Genomic DNA, 8,773 nt, shown 5'->3' on the forward strand with positions numbered 1-8,773 from the left:
CAATAAGTTGCATGGCCAAACTCTGTGTGCAAAAATAGTGTTAAACATGATTTTTGAACGACTACCTCATCTTTGTACCCCACACATACAATTATCTGTGAGGTCCCTCAGTCGAACAGTGAATTTCAAACACAGATTCAAGACCAGGGAGGTTTTCCAAGGCCTCGCAAAGGGCACATAAATGGGTAAAAATGGAAAAGCAGACAGTGGATATCCATTTGAGCATGGTGAAGTTATTAATTACACTTTGGATGGTGTATCAATACACCAAGTCACTACAAAGACACAGGCGTCCTTCCTAACTCAGTTACCCTCGAGGAAGGAAACCGCTCAGTGATTTCACCACGAGGCCAATGGTGACTTCAAAACCGTTACAGAGTTGAATGGCTGTGATAGGAGAAAACTGAGGATGGATCAACAAGATTGTAGTTACTCCACAATACTAATATAAATGACAGAGTGAAAAGAAGGAAGCCCGTACAGAATAAAAAATATTCCAAAACATGAATCCTGTTTGCAATAAGGCAATAAAGTAAAACTGCAAACAAATTGGCAAAGAAATTACCTTTATGTCCAGAATACAAAGCGTTAGGTTTGGGGAAAATCCAACACAACACATCAGTGAGTACCACTCTTCATATTTCCAAGCATGGTTGTGGCTGCATCATGTTATGGGTATACTTGTCATCAGCAAGGACTAGGGAGTTTTTCAGGATGAAAAAAATGGAATAGAGTTAAGCACAGGCAAACTCCTAGAGGAAAACTTGGTTCAGTCTGCTTTCCAACAGACACTGGCAAACAAATTCACCTTTCAGCAGGACATAAAACAAAATGGCAAATATGCACTGAAGTTGCTTACGAAGACAACATTGAATGCTCCTGAGTAGCCTAGTTACAGTTTTGAGTCAAATCGACTTGAAAATTGATGGCAAGACTAGAAAATGACTGTCTACCAACTTGACGGAGTTCGAATAATTTTTTAAATAATAGTGTGTACAATCCAGGTGTGCAAAGCTCTTAGAGAAAGCCTCAAAACTGTAATTGCTGCCAAAGGTCATTCTAAAGTATTGATTCAGGGGTGTAAATAATTATGTAAATTAGATATGTATGTATTTCATTTTCAGTAAATTTGCTAACATTTCAAAAAATATGTTTTCATACATTTTTTTATTTAGGCTGTAACACAACAAAATGTGGAGTAAGTCAAGGGGTATGAGTACTTTCTGAAGGCACTGTATAGATATTGTCCAGTGGATAATTGTCACGACTTCCGCTGAAGTCGGTCCCTCTCCGTGTTCGGGCGGCATTCGGCGGTCAACGTCACCGGCCTTCTAGCCATCGCCGATCCACTTTTAATTTTCCATTTGTTTTGTCTTTGTCTTACACACCTGGTTTCAATGCCCCAATTACCTGTTCATTATTTAACCCTCTGTTCCCCCATGTTTGTTTGTGAGTGATTGTTTCTATGTAGGAAAGTTCGTTATTGTGGGCTCTGTTTTTGTATTGCATTTATTATATGTTGTGTAAAATACGGTTATTTACTCATATCTGCTGTCCTGCGCCTGACTCCTATACACCAGCTACACACAGACTTTCTTACAGAATCACTCACCTGAAAGAATGGAGTCAGCAGGAGCAGACGCCCTCCCTTCAGAGATAGAGGAGTGCGTCCAGCAGCATGCGACCATATTGCAACATCTGGGCACCACCATGGATCGCGTGCTGCAGAAGATGGATTGTTGGGAGAGAGGAGGAGGTCATCCAGCGCCTCCACCAGCCCCACTACAGCACGTCCCACTGTCCACCCCTCCTTCACCCGGTTCCAGCGGGATCTGGCTCGCGCTCCCGAGGGAGTACGATGGGACGGCTGCCGGATGCCAGGGGTTCCAACTCCAGCTTGAGCTCTACCTGGCGACTGTCCACTCCTTCGGGATGTGATAGCATGTTGCCCTCGTCTCCTGCCTCTCAGGCAAAGCCCTGGAGTGGGCCAACGCCGTATGGAGTGAGGGAGACGCGGCGTTGGACCATTACGCAGGTGAACAACTGTGCCACCTAATGCAGGGGACGAGGAGCGCGCAGGATTTTGCATTGGACTTCCGGACCCTGGCTGCCAGCGCGGAATGGAACGACAGGGCCCTGATTGATCACTACCGGTGCAGTCTGCGCGAGGACGTCGGCTGAGGCGGACAGGGCTTTTGGTCACCTGAAGGCTCTGTTTACCTCTGTTCCCGTGCTGGCTCATCCGGATCCCTCTTTGGCGTTCATAGTGGAGGTGGACACGACCAAGGCTGGGATAGGAGCCGTGCTCTCTCAGCGCTCGGGCACGCCACCAAAGCTTCACCCCTGTGCTTTCTTTTCGAAGAAGCTCAGCCCGGCGGAGCGAAATGATGATGTGGGGGACCGGGAGCTGTTGGCTGTTGTCAAGGCTCTGAAGGCGTGGAGACATTGGCTTGAGCGGGCTAAACACCCTTTTCTCATCTGGATGGACCACTGCAATCTGGAGTACATCCGGGCAGCGAGGAGACTGAACCCTCGCCAGGCAAGGTGGGCCATGTGCTTTACCCATTTTGTTTTCACTCTGTCCTACAGACCAGGTTCCCAGAACACTAAGGCAGACGCACTGTCCCGGATGTATGACACAGAGGAGCGGTCCATGGATCACACTCCCATACTTCCGGCCTCTTGCCTGGTGGCACCGGTGGTATGGGAGTTGGACGCGGACATAGAGCGGGCGTTACGCACAGAGCCCACTCCCCCCAGTGTCCAGCTGGGTGCCTGTACTTTCCGTCTGCTGTCTGCGATCGTTTGATCTATTGGGCCCACACGTCACCCTCCTCTGGTCACCCTGGCATCGGTCGGACGGTGCATTGCCTTAGTGGGAAGTATTGGTGGTCCACCTTGGCCAAGGATGTGAGGGTTTATGTTTCCTCCTGCTCGGTGTGCGCCCAGTGCAAGGCTCCCAGGCACCTGCCCAGAGGGAAGTTACAACCCCTACCCGGTCCACAACGGCCGTGGTCGCACCTGTTGGTGGACTTCCTGACAGATCTTCCTCCATCACAGGGCAACACCACGATCCTGGTCGTTGTGGATCGGTTCTCTAAGTCCTGCCATCTCCTCCCTTTGCCCGGTCTCCCTACGGCCCTACAGACTGTGGAGGCCCTGTTCACTCATGTCTTCTAGCACTATGGGGTGCCTGAGGATATAGTCTCTGATCGGGGTCCTCAGTTCACGTCCAGGGTCTGGAGAGCGTTCATGAAATGTCTGGGGGTCTCGGTCAGCCTCACCTCAGGTTTTCACCCCGAGAGTAACGGGCAGGTGGAAAGAGTAAATCAGGATGTGGGTAGGTTTCTGCGGTCATATTGCCAGGACCGGCCGGGGGAGTGGGCGGTGTTCATCTCCTGGGCAGAGATGGCCCAAAACTCACTCCGCCACTCCTCCACTAACCTCTCTCCTTTCCAGCGCGTACTGGGGTATCAGCCGGTTCTGGCACCGTGGCATCAGAGCTAGATCGAAGCTCCTGCGGTGGACGAATGGTTTAAGCGCTAGGAGGAGACCTGGGACGCCGCCCATGTGCACCTGCAACGGGCCGTGAGGCGGCAGAAAGCGAGCACCGACCGCCACCGCAGTGAGGCCCCAGTGTTCGCACCGGGGGACCGGGTCTGGCTCTCGACTCAAAACCTGCCCCTCCGCCTGTCCTGCCGGAAGCTGGGTCCGCAGTTTGTGGGGCCATTCAAAGTCCTGAGGAGACTGAACGAGGTTTGCTACAGGTTACAGCTTCCCCCAGATTACCGTATTAATCCCTCGTTCCATGTGTCTCTCCTCAGGCCGGTGGTGGCTTGTCCACTCCAGGAGTGTGAGGTGCGGGAGGTTCCTCCGCCCCCTCGATGCTGTTTGAGCCATCCTGGACTCGAGGCGTCAGGCGAGGGGCCTTCAGTACCTCGTTGAGTGGGAGAGGTACGGTCCGGAGGAGAGATGCTGGGTGCCGGTGGAGGACATCTTGGACCCTTCGTTGCTGCGGGAGTTCCACCGTCTCCATCCGAATCGCCCTGCGCCTCGTCCCCCGGGTCGTCCCTGAGGTCGGTGTCGGTGTGCGGCTGGAGCCGTCAAGGGGGGGTACTGTCACGACTTCCGCTGAAGTCGGTCCCTCTCCTTGTTCAGGTGGCGTTCGGCGGTCGACGTCACCGGCCTTCTAGCCATCGCCGATCCACTTTTCATTTTCCATTTGTTTTGTCTTTGTCTTACACACCTGGTTTCAATCCCCCAATTACCTGTTCATTATTTAACCCTCTGTTCCCCCATGTTTGTTTGTGAGTGATTGTTTCTATGAAGGAAGGTTCGTTATTGTGGGCTCTGTTTTTGTATTGCATTTATTATATGTTGTGTAAAAAACTGTTATTTACTCATATCTGCTGTCCTGCACCGGACTCCTATACACCAGCTACACACAGACTTCCTTACAATGGCCAGGGCGTGACAGGGGGTGTTTTGGGTGGTTTGTCTATGTTTTCTATTTCTATGTTTTGTTCTAGTATTCTATTTCTATGTTGGAGGTTTTTTGAGATGATCTCCAATTAGAGGCAGCTGGTTCACGTTGTCTCTAATTGGAGATCATATTTATGTTGGGGTTTTTTCTAGTGTGTTTGTGGGCAGTTGTATTCTGTTTAGTTGTGTTCTGTGTAGTCTTCAGTACCTGACAGAACTGTTAGCTGATCGTTTTCTCTTTGTTATTTTCTTTAGTGTTCTGAGTTTAATAAACAGTAATTATGAGCACTCAACACGCTGCGCCTTGGTCCCCTCTATACGACAGCCGTTACACAGACAGGCAGTGACACAGACAGGTTCTTCGTGCTATGTTGAAACAGCAGACCCAGGGAGGAGGAAGAAAGAGTGAAGGCACACAGCAAACGTTTTTGTTCATTTTTACTTGTTTTCACTTACACACACACACACTTTTCCACTTTTCCCGAACATCACATATGTAGTATAAATATGTAGGGGTGTGCACAATGAAAATGTTTCTTTACAGAAAATGAGCCAAGGCCAATGAGTCTCAAGTTGAAAAAATAATTCATTGTATCATTTTTTCTTTTAGTAAACATTGAAAATGGGTGCCACAGACCCGAACACCACCCAAAGATTAAGTCCCAAATCCATTCAACTAAATGACAGTATGACAGACACTATGATGTGTGATTTGATTCATTCTATCAACTTCAGGTTGTTTTCAACCCACTTCATTTAGCTTTCTGTCTCAGTTTCTGCTTCACAACACCTTTCAATTACTCTTTGCGTTCCATGTTTTGGCTGCCGTAACTCGCAAAACACTACCTCTGCATTCCCACAAAATCCCATTAGGATTACCATAAAATTGGAATTACTTACGAATCCAGCACTCACCTGTCACATTGATTGCTTGAGAATATTCCAGTTATTCCTCATGATATTTCCGGCGGACTCGAGTTCTAAGAGAGAAATTGTGTGTGGTGCATGCATGCGTGCATGTGTGAGTGCGTACGTGTGTGTGTTTGGCTGGATTAGCCAAAGAATGAACTCAGCCCCCTGGCAGCAAAGAAAGCTGGGAACAAAGTAGAATATAAATAGGCCAATATGGCATTATGATTAGAGGGAGATTGAGAGAGACTGTGTCAAGGGCTATACTGATTCAGCAAATGTTACTGTTACTGATTTCATCAACTATTTCAAGAGTGTATCTAATACATTAATATTACCAGTGGTGTAAAGTACTACTTAAATCGTTGTTGGGGGTATCTGTACTTTTACTTTTACTCCACTACATTCTTAATAAAGAAAATATGTACTTTTTACTCCCATACATTTTTCATGACACCCAAAAGTACTCATTACGTGTTGAATGCTAAGACAGGACAGCAATTCACACACCTATCAATATAATGCGTTGTCATCCCTACTGCCTCTGATCTGGCAGACTCAGTAAACACAAATGCTGTTTCTGTCCGTAAATTTGAAAACAAGAAAATAGTTTCCTCTGGTTTGCTTAATATAAGGAATTTGATGTATAGATTTTACTTTGTACTTTTACTCAAGAAATGACAATTGAATATGTGTATCAATTTGTATCAATTTATCAGAAGTACGTCATCGATGACGTCCGAAGCTTCATTTGATCACATGCTCGTGCCCAACTTGGCTCCTGTGTGCCCTCTCATGCCCAACCCAGTTCCTGTGTGCTCTACGGGAGGCTACTTGAGGAGAGAGGGTGGCCATATTCAGTTTGTACCCCCTGCCGCGTGTGTCTGCTAGGTCAAGCACCACATGCCTCTCTTACCAAACTTGTTAATGAAGGGTCCGATTCCACCTCGGTGATCCAGTCCTATGTGGACTTTCGAGACTGGTCTAGCTAAACAAGCTCTGGATAGCGTGCTAGCCAGGTTGGCTAACTCGCAGAGGTGAACTAGCTATTAATAACTATTCCTGCCTCCCTATGGTGGAGTTGCTAGGGTAGCTGTCTTGTTTAATATACGTAGCGTTAAGTCCCTTGTTTATTATAAACAGACCGTGCTGTGGTCAAAGAGTCTAGCTAGGTTAGGCTAAAAAGCCTCCTGGCTAACTTCCTGTGAGTGAAACTTACTAGCTTTCTTCCGGCGTTATGGCAACCCCGTTCCCATTTTCAATTCCTTGAGTTGGAGGGAGTGATGAAGCAGAGTTTGCGTGCTCCTCCAATGAAGAAGCAGCCCCCCAAACACTTAGCGAGGGGCCTTGGCACAGGTCTGAGTGACAAGTGCGTCTCTGCACAAAAAATCTTACTGTGACAACAGTGCCCCCACGCTTGGCAAACGGGATACTATGTCAGCCATTGTCAGAGCGCCCTGTGCCTGTATACAGTCTCATGGAAGCACAAAGTATGTTGGAAAATTGTCCATGTTTAATACTGCCCCCTCTGGGTTATATACATCTCCCTAGGGTAAGAGTGATAAATTGGGTCACTGTCAACAAGGGTGCCCCTACCCCATAGGTGGCTCATTACTGGGACACTAAGAGTCCCTATGAGGTATCTAGTGATACAGGTTACAGGTTATAGGTGATTAGTTGTTGGTAGCGGAGTCGAGGGAACAAGCAGGGTTGGACACGACCACGCTATTATCCCACACGCAGTGTCTGTGGTTCATATGAGAATTACCCCACACGCAGTCTCTGTAGTTCAAATGAGAATTATCCTACACGCAGTCTCTGTGGTTCATATGAGAATTATCCCATATGCAGTCTCTGTGGTTCATATGAGAATTATCCCACATGCAGTCTCTGTGGTTCATATGAGAAGGCAAATGAGCTGTCTGTCTCCAGCTCAACACTTTTCACTCCAGTGAATTAGATTAAATTACGAATCGTCCCTGTCTGTTACCACAGAAGGGGTACATTCCCAGCTAGGTTACAAGGTACTTTGTCGCCAGTGCCTATGACTGGTCGGTAGGGAAACCTCCATGGTAAAGTTTTTTCCCTGTGTCTATTTGTAATGTGTGTGGGATAATAGCGTGGTGGTGTCCAACCCTGCTTGTTCTCTCGACTCCGCTATCAACAACTCATTGCCTATAGAACCCATAACCTGTATCACTAGACACTTCATATGACCGATGTTAGCCAGGATGCTTTTTAGGCTAAGCTAGGCTAGCTAGACTCTTTAACTGCAGCACGTTCCATTTAGAATAACCAAGGGACTTAACCTGTTAGGGCTAGGGGGCAGTATTTGCACGGCTGGATAAAAAAATGTACCCGATTTAATCTGGTTACTAATCCTACCCAGTAACTAGTATATGCATATACTTATTATATATGGATAGAAAACACCCCAAAGTTTCTAAAACTGTTTGAATGGTGTCTGTGAGTATAACAGAACTCATTTGGCAGGCAAAACCCTGAGACATTTTCTGACAGGAAGTGGATACCTGATGTGTTGTATTACCTTTAAACCTATGCCATTGAAAAACACAGGGGCTGAGGAATATTTTGGCACTTCCTATTGCTTCCACTAGATGTCACCAGCCTTTACAAAGTGTTTTGAGTCTTCTGGAGGGAGATCTGACCGAACAAGAGCCATGGAACGATGATGGCCCATTAGACACCTGGCGCGCGAGTTCATGTTGGGTACCCTCGTTCCAATACGTTATAAAAGAGAATGCATTCGTCCACCTTGAATATTATTCATGTTCTGGTTAAAAAAGGCCCTAATGATTTATGCTATACAACGTTTGACATGTTTGAACGAACGTAAATATATTTTTTCCCCTCGTTCATGAAGTGAAGTCCGGCGGGCTTAGATCATGTGCTAACAAGACGGAGATTTTTGGACATAAATGATGAGCTTTCTTGAACAAAACTACATTCGTTATGGACCTGTGATACCTGGAAGTGACATCTGATGAAGAGAATAAAATGTAATGGATTATTTACATAGTATTTTCGATTTTAGATCTCCCCAACATGACGGCTAGTCTGTATCGCAACGCGTATTTTTCTGGGCGCAGTGCTCAGATTATTGCAAAGTGTGATTTCCCAGTAAGGTTATTTTTAAATCTGGCAAGTTGATTGCGTTCAAGAGATGTAAATCTATAATTCTTTAAATGACAATATAATATTTTACCAATGTTTTCTAATTTTAATTATTTAATTTGTGGTGCTGACTTGACTGCCGGTTATTGGAGGGAAACGATTTCCTCAACATCAATGCCATAGTAAAACGCTGTTTTTGGATATAAATATGAACTTGATAGAACTAAAAATGCATGCATTGTCTAAC

This window comes from Salmo salar, chromosome 12 (assembly GCF_965601325.2).
Source record: "Salmo salar chromosome 12, fSalSal1, whole genome shotgun sequence".
NCBI classification, from domain to species: domain Eukaryota; kingdom Metazoa; phylum Chordata; class Actinopteri; order Salmoniformes; family Salmonidae; genus Salmo; species Salmo salar.